Genomic DNA, 13,846 nt, shown 5'->3' on the forward strand with positions numbered 1-13,846 from the left:
GAGCGCTGAAAAACTGATACTTTTGAACTGTGGTGTGGGAGAAGACTCTTGAGAGTCCCTTGGACTACAAGGAGATCCAACCAGTCCATCCTAAAGGAAATCAGTCCTGAATATTCATTGGAAGGACTGAGCTGAAGCTGAAACTCCAATACTTTGGCCACCTGATGCGAAGAACTGACTCATTAGAAAAGAGCCTGATGCTGGGAAAGATCGAAGGCCGAAGGAGAAGGATACGACAAAGATGAGATGTTTGGATGGCATCACCAACTCAATGGACATGAGTTTGAGTAGGCTCTGAGAGTTGGTGATGGACAGGGAAGCCTGGTGTGCTGCAGTCCATGCGGCCGCAAAGAGTTGGACATGACTGAGAGACTGAACTGAACTGAACTGGAGACATATAGAAGTGTAAATATATGTATTAGATATTGTAGTTAAAAAAGTAGGCCACAAATTTTGCCTCAAAGCTTTTAGCAAGTTAAGTAAAAAGGGAACTAGTATCAAGTATAAGATTCATGTCAATGTATGACAAAACCCACTACAATATTGTAAAGTAATTAGCCTCCAACTAATAAAAATAAATGAAAAAGAAAAAGAATAAATAAATAAATAAAAGAATCACAGTGTTCCTAAGACTTCAGAATGAAGATGAAATAGAAAACAGTAATTGAGGAAAAAATAATCCAAAAGTAGAAATCTGAGGTTTTTCTCTCATCACTTCTCATAAAGTGTTGAATAATGTAATAGAAATATGCCTATTGTAAGTATAGCGGTAATTTTATTGGACTGTTTCTAAAAGTGCTTCTTAATACAGACAACTGGTATAAAGTTATGGACAATTAAGTACAAATCAATAAAAATATCAAATATTGTGGTTGAATGCCCAGCTCTTTGGTTTGATACAAATGTGTTAGTTGCTCAGTCGTGTCCAACTCTTTGCGATCCCATGGACTATGGCCCACGAGGTTCCTCTGTCCATGAAATTTTCCAGGCAAGAATACTGGAGTGGGTTGCTATTTCCTTCTGCAGGGGATCTGACCCAAACCAGGAATCGAACCTGGGTCTCCTGCATTGCGAGCAGACTCTTTGCCATCTGAACCCCTAGGGACATAAAGACAGAGTCAAAATATATAAAAGAATAAATTTTTAGCATGTTCATCAAACCTATTTCTGTTGTTTAGTTGATCAGTCTCTTTTGCAACCCCATGGGCTGTAGCCCACCAGGCTCCACTACGCATGTGATTTCCCAGGCAAGAATACTGGAGTGGGTTGCCATTTACTTTCTCCAGGGGATCTTTGTGACCCAGGAATTGAACCCTCATCTCCTGCAATGAAGATGATTCTTTATCACAGAACTACCAGGGACTCTCTCAGTCTGTATCTAGAAACAATTCGCTATCACTCATGTTTTGATAAGTATTAAATAACAAAGACTTAAACATTTTCACCTGCCTGAAGAAACCTGTAGTGAAGCTATTGGGCACTACAGATTAAATGCTGAATCATATTCCTCAAAACTCTATTAACAAAGATAATGTCTTTGCCTGCCTCTCTTATCAGATCTACAATCGGATCTAACCATAAGAAAAGGTGAAAATCTTAAGAAAAGCTGAAAGTGAAAGTTGCTCAGTTGTGTCCTACTCTCTGCAACCCCATGGACTATACAGCCCATGGAATTCTCCAGGCAAAAATACTGGAATGGGTAGCCATTCCCTTCTCCAGAGGATCTTCCCAACTCAGGGATCGAACCCAGGTCTCCAGCATTGCAGGTGTATTCTTTACCAGCTGAGCCATCGGGGAAGCCTTAAGAAAAGGTATGGAGAAGAAATAAATCATCAGCCTGAAGGAATAACCAAAATCCCCCTTTTCAATATAGGGACTATCAAACTTAAAAACATGTAGTTCTACTGCACTTGTTTGGAAATTCTCTCTGGGGTTATCCACAGATTTCTTTAGAGAGACAAACTCAAATTCCAGTAGAATCAGTACCACTGATGTTAACAAGAGGTAGACACAGATGATGATATTCACAGCAAGATATGTTTCAATAGAAATAGCTGTTTTTTAGTATATTTGAGCTCTGAGCACCAATCACAATTAATAACTATGAAAGTGATTTGAAACACACACAATGGCCTATAAATATAGTTTTGATTTGTTTGGCCCTTCTCAAAATTAAAAATGAAATGCTACTACTCACTTGCCAAACACTTCAACTATTTGGTCAGATTCATTTTGAGAGAATCTGGAAGATGTTCCATTACTTTAAATATTGCCTTTTTAGAAGAAAGAGTAAGCTTACTCCCCACTCCCATACCCCAAGAGAGAGAGAGTACAGAATAGAATTCTCCTGGAAAAAATTTCCAGGTCTGTATTCTCAAAGAAATGTAATGTCTTATTTGCCCCATCAGCTCCATTCCAGGGCCACACAGCAGTTTTGTTCTATTGCTTATTTTATTCCCCCCTTCTGTAACCTCTCATTCTCAGAGCACTGAAAGAGTTTAAACAAAAATGACTTTGTTTGGTTCTGCAGAATTAACACGACACTCAGGCTTATTTCTAATTGACTGCAGATGTTCTTTAAGCAGAGAAAAGCCTCAGCCTTGCGTGCATAATTCTTCCACGGCCCTAATGGAGAGAAGTGAGTCCAAAATTAGCAACTTTTTTAAGTCAAATCTGGCTATCCGCTGCATAGACTTTGTTTTTTGGTGTTGCTTTGTTTTGTTTTCAATTTTCCAAGGGCATCCAGACAGAAGATCTTTCAAGATCTTTATAGGGAGGGCCACTATGTTTCTAAGAAACTTACAAAAGAAAGAAATCCAAACCAATCATTGTGGCGGTGCATTTATGTCTCCCCTCTTCTCTGAGGTTGTCTTAATAATGAGACACTGTCCTTGAGAGTTGTTGCTGCTCAGAAACAGAACTTTTAAAAAAAACTCACCAAAAAATGTTGATCTCTGCACAGCAGAGTGGCAAGTTTTAAAGGGAATGAGGTCAACCCAAGGGTTCTGTTTTGACTGTCTTGAGTCTGAGTTGCTGACATGGACAAACTTGTGAAAACCAGCTGAAGAAAGGAACGCTCTGTGTTCTTTCGACTCCTGGCTTCAACAATTTGCCTCACAATATGTTACAACCTCATTGTTTCTTACAGATCCAAGGCCATGTGTTTATGTGTCCAAACAACAGGTTTTGAGACTGCTTATGTTGCCTTTTAAAAATATCACCTTAAATAGTGAGAACCTCAGAACTAGACAGTTAGTGTACCATGTCTCTGCTCCAGAGACCTGACCATGGGACCCACTAGGGAAAAAATGCAAGGCCCAAAGAAATTCATGTTTTAGGTAGAGGAGGTGTGTGTACTATTTTCTTTTTGGTAAAAATTTCAAGACAGTTAAGCAAACTTTCAGAATGTGTGATTACATCTAATGTGAAAATACATAATCCCTCAAAATTACATGTTTGTTTAATTGAGAACAAAATGTTTGAATGTAGTTGTTAAGTCACTAAGTTGTGTCTGACTCTTTAAGACTCCATGACTGCAGCTTACCAGGCTTCCCTGTCCATCACCATCTCCCAGAATTTGATCAAATTCATGTCCATTGAGTCGGTGGTGCACTCCAATGATCTCATCTTGTTTCCCCTTTCTCCCCCTTCTCTTAATCTTTCCTAGCATCAGGGTTTGATGATAGAGTTCAGTTCAGTGGCTCAGTCGTGCCCAACTCATTGCGACCCCATGGACTGCAGCACGCCAGGCTTTCCTGTCCATCACCAACTCCTGGAGTTTGCTCAAACTCATGTCCATTGAATCAGTGATGCCATCCAACCATCTCATTCTCTCTTGTCTGCTTCTCCTCCAGCCTTCAATCTTTCCCAGAATCAGGATCTTTTCCAATGAGTCAGTTCTTCGCATCAGGTGACCAAAGTACTGGAGCTTCAGCTTTAGCATCAGTCTTTCCAATGAACATTCAGGATGGATTTTCTTTAAGATTGACTGGTTGGATCTCCTTACTGTCTAAGGGACACTCAAGAGTCTTCTCCAACAGACAGTTCAAAGGCATCAATTCTTCGTCACTAAGCCTTCTTTATGGTTCAACTCTCACATCCACACATGACTACTGGAAAAACCATAGCCTTGACTAGACGGACCTTGTTGGTAAAGTAATGTCTCTGCTCTTTTAATATGCTGTCTAGGTTGATCATAGTTTTTCTTCCAAGGAGCAAGAATCTTTTAATTTCATGGCTGCAGTCACCATCTGCAGTGATTTTGGAGCCCCCAAAAATAAAGTCTGCCACTGTTTCCACTATTTCTCCGTTTTGCCATGAAGTGATGGGACCGGATGCCATGACCTCAGTTTTCTGAATGTTGAGTTTTAAGCCAACCTTTTCACCCTCTTCTTTCACTTTCATCAAGAGGCCCTTTAGTTCTTTGCTTTCTGCCGTAAGGGTGGTGTCATCTGCATATCTGAGGTTATTGATATTTCTCCTGGAAATCTTGATTCCAGTTATGCTTCATAGAGCCTGGCATTTGACATAATGTAGTCTGCATATAAGTTAAATAAAGCAGGGTGACAATATGCACCCTTTCCTTTCCCGATTTGGAATCAGTCTGTTACTCCATGTCCAGTTCTAACTGTTGCATCTTAACCTGCATAGAAATTTTTCAGGAGGCAGTTCACCTGGTCTGGTATTCCCATCTCTTGTAAAATTTTCCACAGTTTGTTGTGATCGACACAGTCAAAAGCTTTGGTGTAATCAATAAAGCAGAAGTAGATGTTTTTCTGGAACTCTCTTGCTTTTTCAATGATCCAATGGATGTTGGCAATTTGATCTCTGGTTCCTTTGTCTTTTCTAAATCAAGCTTGAACATCTGGAAGTTCATGGTTCACGTGCTGTTGAAGCCTGGCTTGGAGAATAGAGGGAGGGGATAATAATGTTAATGAACATAGAAGTCAGCCCTGGGTTTTTTTTTTCTTTTAATATTTATTTATGTATTTATTTGGCTGCACCAGGTCTTAGCTATGGCATATGAGATTTAGTTGCATGACTGGGAATTGAACCCAGATCTCAAGCACTGGAAGCATGGAGTATCAGTCACTGGACCACCAGGGCAGTCCCCAGTCCCTGCTTTAGTCTTAGGATTAGAGTCAGATAGATATTCCTGTAAAGAAGGGGATTCCTGAATTCACCAGCATCTTCAGCTCCTCACCCAACCTGCTGACAAGAGAATATCTACCCTGGAGTCTCTCTGCTGCCCTGCAGTCACTGGATTTTTATTGATTTCAATACTATGCTTGCATTTTGCAGAAGTTCACCTGCAAGTATAACATGAACATTAGGTTTTAGTGACCTAGAAAACATGGTTTTCCCATGGATTTTGCCTCCATGGAATTATTTTCAAAGATTGAGTTATACAGTCTTTCAGATCTTAATTTAAGTAGAGGAAGCATCCTCTGGCATATGGTTTAAAATAAGACTTCTCAGCAGGGGCTGGGAGGCGTAGGTGACCGGCATAGCCAGTGTTTAGGCCGAGGTACCATGGTGCTACAGGCAGTACTGGTGGGGCTTCAGGAGACAGCATTAAAGGGGAAGGTAACCAGGATTGGAACAAGGAGAGGAAAGAGGCATTGAGCAAGGTGGTATTCGGAGATTACCACCCACTTTGACCAAGGAGTAGCTTCAGGAACATCTTCACCCTATGCCTGAGCAAGATTATTTTGAGTTTTTTTCTAAAGATACTAGTAGGTATCTGCATATGTATGCAAGAGCATACATCAATTTTTAAAGCCAAGAGGACATTATTTTGTTCAGGGTTCATTTTGATGGTTGTGATGGTTAGTCCTTGGACAATAAAGGTCAGGAATATCCTGCCATTGTAGACTTTGCACCTTTTCAAAAAGCTGCAAAAAAGAAGACCAATAAAAAAGATACTGATCCAGAATATAGAAAATTTTTGGAGAGATATGTCACAGATAATGAGAAAATGAAATCTACTCCAGAGACACTGCTAGAAGAAATAGAAGCAAAAAATAGAGAACTAATAGCTAAAAAGGCAACTCCACTTTTGAGCTTCCTGAAAAACAAGTAGAAGATAAGAGATGAAAGGAGGTGGTAAGAAATAAAAAGAAAAAGACAAAGAGAAGGAGAGAGGAGGAAGTGGAAAGAAGAAGAGAAACAAAACCAGAAAGATATAGAAAAGCTAAAGAAGATAGACTGAGTTCCAGTAAAGGGCGAATTAAAGGATGAACCAAAAGATCAAGCTGCTCAAGAAGCCAGATAAAGGACATGAAAAAGAATTGGACAAAAAAGCTCAAGAAATTGGCCAAAGAGAATCTGAGTGATGAAAGAGCCAGTGGGCAAAGTTGTACACTGCCCAGGAGTTCTGAGGGTGAATTTAAAGATGAAAAGCCTAAGAGATCTAAAGATGAGAGTGGCAGAAAATACAGGGAGAGGGAGCGGGATTACGAATGAGACCAAGAGCTGATACTGTGGGAGAGAGAGGCTGAAGCGGCAGGAAGAAGAGATCTGCATGCAGAGGGAGTGCTATGAGAAGGAGAAGGCGTGCAAGAGAAAGGAAGAAGAAATGAAGAAGGAGAAAGAAGCACTTTAGGATAAAGGAAAGAAGCCTGAAGGTACAGAGCCAGTAGGCAACTCAGAAAAAAACTGAAAAGAAAGAAGTGGTTAAGAGCAATCGCATAAGAAACAAGGATCGCCCAGTGATGCAGCTTTACCAGCCAGGAGCTCGAAGCCAACATCGACTCTGTCCCCCTGAGACCAGCAGCAGGACTGGAGATTCAGCCATATAAATAAAGCAGGAAAGTGGTATTAGCCACAGAAAAGAAGGAAGCGAGGAGTGACAAGTCCAAATGGCCTTAGGTGTCCTGACTGTCTAGGCAGCCAGAGAGCATGGAATTGAGCAATCCTGAAGTGCCTTTGGGGCAAAGGAATAAAGAGAGAGAAAAAGGGGGTCGCTGTGCTGGTGGGGGACACTGCAGAGGGGTATGTTTTGCGTCAAAGCAGGAACCTGATTGCAGGTTCAGATAGGAAGCACAATTTTCATTTTTTTATGCAGTTTCTACAAATTAACTTTAAAATGTCAGACAAAGCTGATGGGGAGAGGACACGCATTGCAGTTTGCAGGCAAGAAATGTCACCAGAGGACTTATTTAAGTATGACACGAGAAGAAGATATGAGAACTGGCTTTAAAATCAAAAGGTTTTGTTAATCCTGGATTGAATTTTCTTAAATTTCAATGGAGCAGAGTCACTGTGAAGTCTTGTTCGGATCTATTTATAGACTTTTTTGGTGATAACTGTTGACTTTGTGTAGTGTAGAAGCAAGAAGCATGTAATTGTAATAGAAGTACAGTGAGGGATATAACACATTTTCATTTATGCAGAAATAGTCATGTCATGTCGATATCTTATGTCCTAAAGTTTTAGGGTTAGTTTAGGAATTGCTACCCACTCCAGTATTCTGGCCTGGAGAATTCCATGGGCTGTGTAATCCATGGGGTGGCAAAGATTCGGACACGACTGAGTGACTTTCACTTTCACTTTAGTTCTTTGTTTGATTACGTGAGATTAGTGTAAAAAATTTTTTTTAAAAAACATATCCCTTTGCCTTTAGCAATTTTTATATTTATGAAGTTTAACCCATAGTTGGTGCTTGACAATCCAGTCTTTGTTTGGCCTTAGGTTTCATGAGCTGAGTGCCTGTCTTCCCCAGGAAGGAAATTATATTTGTTAAATAGCAACTTAGCTTGTCTTGCATTGATGTCAATAAATATCAACATCACTCAAAAATAAAAAGAAAGAAAGAAAGACTTCTCAGCAAAACTCAACATTTTGGGGAGAAAGAAGAGAAATATATATTAATCTCCTTTTGTTGGTAATTTATGATTATGACCTTCCAGAAAGGCTCTATTACAGAGTCAAAGTAGGTTACAGCTTTGAGAAGCTGGAAATGGAATCTGACTTCTAGAGAATGAATTCTTCTCTTGCTCAAATAATGTTATTAAAACAGAAAAGCCACAGAGCATGTTCTACTGCTTTTTTGCCACATTATCTGCTGATGTTATTAATAAACTACTTATCTCATGAAACATTAAACATGTAGAAATGTCTGAATTTGCCAATAATAAGATACTACCCTGGGGAGTTGGAAAGTTTCAAAGGATTTAGCCTTTCTCCATAAATATAAGATTTGGGGCTTTAATGATAAGTAATTAGTATGTTATCTGAAAGCAGTTACCTGAAATTAGTATGTTATCAGAAAGTGTTATCTGAAATAATAATATTAAAGTTTAAGAAAAAAGAATTGTTGGTGACAAGAGAAAAGTCTTTATAAATATCATCCACTCAAGATTTCTTACAGATTAAGAGATGTTAGGCTTCAATATACCAAGTATCATATCTATCTAACCTACTGTTTTACCAAGCAAAGGCCAAGATGAGTTGAATATGTGTGTGTGCATGCTAAGTCTCTTCAGTAGGGTCTGACTCTTTGTGACTCTATGAACTGTAGCCTGCCAGGCAACTCTTGTCCATGGGATTCTCCAGTCAGGAATACTGGAGTGATTTGCCATGCCTCCTCCAGGGGTTCTTCCTAACCCAGAAATCGAACCTGCATCTCTTATGTCTCCTGTATTGGGCACTCCTATACTAGTGTCACCTGGGAAACCCCTGAGTTGCATATAGGTGCTAACAAATTATAAAGTCTGTATAACATTTAGAAAGAAAAACACAGCAAAAACACTAGAAAACCAACCAAAACATGCTCCCTTCAAAGCTTGAAGGAAAAGGGTATTATTTTGGATGCATGGTCATCTTCTAATAGCAGTAGAGAAAGACTTGAATTATCCATAATCAAGAAAGACCTTTTAAAACAATTTCAGTCAGGAAGGCCAACTCAAAATATTATAACTAGTGAATCATTTTTGTTTCTTCCATGCAATACCAGAGTTTGAACACACTGACACTCATGCATTTATACCCATGGAACAAAGACTTTCTCCAATGCCTTATACATTCAATATTAAGCAGTTCCAAATGCACTTAATTTTTGGTTTCTTTTTCTTCAAGTTTCAGTCTCTATTTATTACCTGCTCTATTTATTTACTTCTAAAACACATAGCTAATAGCTTTTCACTGAATAACATCTGCTTTTAAAGAGAATTCATAGTGTGATATTCTCAGGTTATCTTGTAATTGATTGTTTTTAATGGATAGGTCTTTTTGTTTAACTAAGGATTTCTGACCTTTAAGACTGTTAGTATTTCTATGTGATATTTACTCTGTTGATCTCTGGCTTTCATTGTTTCTTTGTACTCCTTGTGTGTAGTGTCTATGTTTAAACTGGTGATTTCATGTATTTTGAAACTAAACACTCAATCTCTTTGGTTTGTATACTTTCTGATCTGGGCCTACAGAAAGACTCTCTCAATGTATTAGAGAGATGTTGAAATTTTGGTTTCAGATAAACTCTAGTCCTCCTTGTTGGAGGAGAGGAGCCCTTTGCTGTGGCTTAGCAACTCTGCTTTATTTTCTATTTTGATTTTTGTTCATTATAGCTAATAATATCAGCCTAATAGCTAGTAATATTGGCATTTCAGAAAGCAGAAAACAATTTTTTGACAAGATCACACTATGGATTATTTGCTACTTTCTGGTAATGCTAAGGCTAAAATGGTACAGTTAAAGTAATGCTATGTATTTCCCCAAGGATAAGATTGGGTTACAAATGATTTACCAGATGGTCTGAGATCAAGTCTCCTAGGCTGGGGATAAGACAGAGGATATGTCCACAGTTAGCAGTGAAATAAAGTTTAAAAATGCTTAAGGAGGTTCTAAAGGAAAGAATCAAATAAAGGGGTGTGTTAACATAAAAAGGGTCAGTGGAATGAATGCTTTTTATCTTAATAATTTGTTCCACCCATATGGGCTCATAAACCCATAAGCAAGGTTGAACCTCTGGTGTCCATTACCTGGAATTCTGAGATCAATGCCTTCTTCTCTCACCCCATCTGCCTGGATGCAGGCCTGTCCCATGGCATGGCCCCCAGGGTGAGGAGCCAAATGGAAGTGGCATCATGACTCTGTCTCAATGCACCCTAAAGTGAATGCCATCCAGTCTTCCCCCATGACTGCTATGTTAGCTATGCAATGCCATTCACGGAGAACTTGGAAATCTCTCAGGAGGGGTCTTTGAAGAATAAAAGCAGTAATCAAAAGTGAGGTACTTAAACTGTCCCGGCAAGCAAGAAAATGCAACATATACCATTCCATTTCCTGGCTTTCAAAACTTGGGGGGAAAAAAAATAAGAGATTTAGCACCAAAGTGCATTTAAGAAAGTAAAATCAAGACAGTATACCTGAAGCTGGGGGAGGAGGGACCACACAGAGGAAAAATTCCCTCAGAGCCCACAGAAAGCAATAAGAGTTCTCATTTAACCTCAGAAAATGACTTGAGAATCACTTGTACTTTGAAATGATTCTAAATTGCAAACTAATTTCCCAGCGGGGTATGTTGATGGCCTACTGTACACAGCATAAATAATGAGTTTGCAACCAGGACCCCAAATAAAGCAGTGCATGTTTGTGGAATTTATGAACAATTTTTTTTCCCCATCTGACAGCGCAATGTTAATGCTTCCAGTTAGGAGTTTTACTGTGTCAGCAGGTGAATTCCCTGGCAGTAAGTCAAGCTTTAATGGAACATGCTGGTAGGAATGATTATGCTCCTGCAGTGTAAAACTCCAGCATCAGTATTAGGCTTCTAGAACACATGGGCACAGCCTGCTACCTACCCTGATTGCAGATGTTCTTGGCTGTTTGACTTTTAACGCTACACTTCAAATTGACCACGAGGAAGTACGATTTCTATCTTATAAAGAATCTTAGAACTGAAAAATATATCTGGCCAAACCTTCTTTTCTATATAAGAAAGAAATCTGAGGCTTGAGAAGTTGCATGGCTGATAAGATGATATCCACTGTAAGTAGGAGAACTGGGATGCCAAATTAGACTCTGCTGGTCCTTCAGTTCTCTGTTTCTGTCTCTTTCAAGGATACTGCCTTTTGCTGAAAAAGATAAAGGTGAATGTAGTACATTTTATAAATGTGCTTAAGAAAAGCAGACAGAAATATGAATTTGAAGTATACCTTCATAACAGAAAATGAAGTGTACAACCCAGTATATATGAGTATTCAGACATCTCTGACTAGAAGACTGATACACAATGAAAAATGATTTTTTACATGGTTTTTTACAAAGCTTCATCCTCAGAGTTAAAAATATTACTAGACCAGATGTCATGAGTTAATATGATGCTGATAAACAACTCGCTGAGGTTAAGACCAAATGGTCCTTACCTGCCTGTAGAAACAGTGGATGTTTCCTAAGAAAGTCTTGTGTGCCATGAGGCTTAGGAAGGGGTAGCCAGGCTATACTCAGCCATAACTCTGCTGAGATCATTTGAGTCTATACTGTGGGAGACACATGGTTTCCTCCACAGAAGCAATGTCCAAATTCTTAACCACTTATCCTAGGGGGTTTCCTCTGCTACATGGTATGGATTCTGCCCTTCAGAACAGTTCCATGTACACAACCTGTACACACAATGGCATCATGCCGTTCACATAAGTTGGCAAATAGTGTTGCTCTAATACATCTTCATTAGACCCCTCCCCAAATCTACATGTAAGATCTGAGTTCTAGCCTAGCCTGAGGATTTGTGCCACCATTCTAAGGCATCCACATGGACTTGGGTGTCAATGAGCAGTCCTCTCCTCATCAACTCCTTTTCCTCTTCTTTCCGTCAACTAATCAACCCTCTTTTCAAATCTTCTACTTGACTCCTTCATTGTCATTCTTTATAGATAAACATCCTTTTCCATTTTCATACAGAAAGTCAAGAACACCTCAAACCAGGGACTTCCCTGGTGGTCCAGTGGTTAAGACTCTGCACTCTCAGTGCAGGGGGTGTGGGTTCAATCTCTGGTCAGTGAAATAAGATCCTACACTCCACATTGTTGCTTACTCACTAAGTCATGTCCGATTCTGTTGTCACCACATGGACTGTAGCCTACCAGGCTCCTCTCTCCATGGGAGACCCAGAGATGGAACCCGTAACTCCTGTGGCTCCTGCATTGGCAGGCCAGTTCTTTACCACTGAGCCATCTGAAAAACCCTTCAGATACTTTCCCCTTATACATTTTTAGTACACTCTTTAGAACTTAATTTTCACAGATTCAAGCATCAATAATAATGCACTTCCCAACTTGAAGATTATGCTTGTTCCCAAGACCAACCTATTCTTATTTCTAGCAGTCTATAATATGTACATAGGTAGAACTGTTTATATACAAAGTGCAAAGAGAGGATTCAAAAAACAACCACGTATGAATCACAAAAACTATTAAAATCTAAAAATGCTTAAACATTTCCTTCAGAATCCAAAGGCAGTAAATATATTTAAAATACACTTACAGCATCTGTCCAAAGACTGCCATAAAAGGTATCTAATGGTGCTGGAGATTCCTTTTGCTTTTTTTTTTTTTTTTTGGTATTTGTGGACTGAACTGTGAGTGAGACATAAGCCAGTCAGTGCCCATGATGTGAAGAGCTCTCAATATGTTCATATACCTCCAGGGTCACACGTTCCACAAACCTCCAACTATTATAAAATCCTTAAAAATAAGGTTACTATTATTATTCTAAAATGCATGCTTCCAAGTGCTAAGTTCTTCATAGAGTATTATGTCTTATTTCAGGGTACTGGCGACAGAAGGAATAAATCTGCTCATTTATGTCCACAGTTGGAAACAAAGCTAGTATCAGCCAACATAACTTAGCTGACATTATTCTAAAATATCCTCCTCCCACGTGAAGTAGGATTTCATATTTGCAGAAAATATTTATCCCAAGCTGCAAGCAATATTACATTGACTCTTTGTTTCAAACTATTAATCACCATATTTAGATAGGTTTAAATGCTAAGTTAGGTGTCTTTCAACACATTGTATGAATGAGGAAAATGGTGGAAAAGATTATACATTATTTAAATTAAAAGTGCACTGATTTAATCAATTTGTAAAGGCTATCAGTGGGACAACAGTATACCCTGTACTTATGGTCATTTTGTCACTGGTTAACTTGGATGGGTCTGTGTGGATCCATGACAGTGTGATCTGGACAATTTTATCAGGAGCTGAGGGAAGTGGGGCATTCAGTCATCTAGTCTCTACATTTGCTTGAATACCAGGTAGAAAATATGAAGACATTTTATTATCTGAACTGTGACTGTGTCCTGAACCCTATAGTGATATTCAAAGTCAAATTGCTTTCTCTTAACTTTCATCACAGCATGATTTTTAAATTAAAAATTAGCATTTGCCCTTTCCCTTTTAGTTGCTTATTATCCCTTAGGTAAAAGGGATGAAAAGTTAAGCTGAAAAACCCAGTAATACAGACTTTTTTTTTTTTCCAGAAAGCAATGTTTTAAATTAACTCATTTATTTCTTTTATAAGTCCTATTACTGATACCTACAATGTATCTGTCACAGAACTGGGCAAAAGTAATGCAAATAGAAAAATATCTCCTCTGCTTTCAAGAAGGTTATAAATTCTTGGACAAAAGAACAATGAAATGCTAGTTGCTCAGTCGTGGCTGACTCACTGCAACCCCGTGGATTGTAGCCTGCTAGCCTCCTCTGTCCTTGGTATTCTCCAGGCAAGACTATTGGAGTGGGTTGCCACGCCGTTCTCCAGGGTTCTTTCTGACTGACTCAGGGATCGAATTTGGGTCTCCTGCATTGCAGACAGATTCTTTACTATCTGAGCCACCAAGATT

The 13,846-nt window shown here is 39.1% G+C and overlaps 1 pseudogene; it reads left to right on the plus strand.

Moving 5' to 3' along the window:
* The first annotated feature begins 748 nt into the window (after positions 1 to 748).
* LOC110150558 (regulator of nonsense transcripts 3B pseudogene) lies at positions 749 to 6,851 on the plus strand (annotated as a pseudogene).
* The last annotated feature ends 6,995 nt before the right edge of the window (positions 6,852 to 13,846 follow it).

This window comes from Odocoileus virginianus, chromosome 27, assembly GCF_023699985.2.
Source record: "Odocoileus virginianus isolate 20LAN1187 ecotype Illinois chromosome 27, Ovbor_1.2, whole genome shotgun sequence".
NCBI classification, from domain to species: domain Eukaryota; kingdom Metazoa; phylum Chordata; class Mammalia; order Artiodactyla; family Cervidae; genus Odocoileus; species Odocoileus virginianus.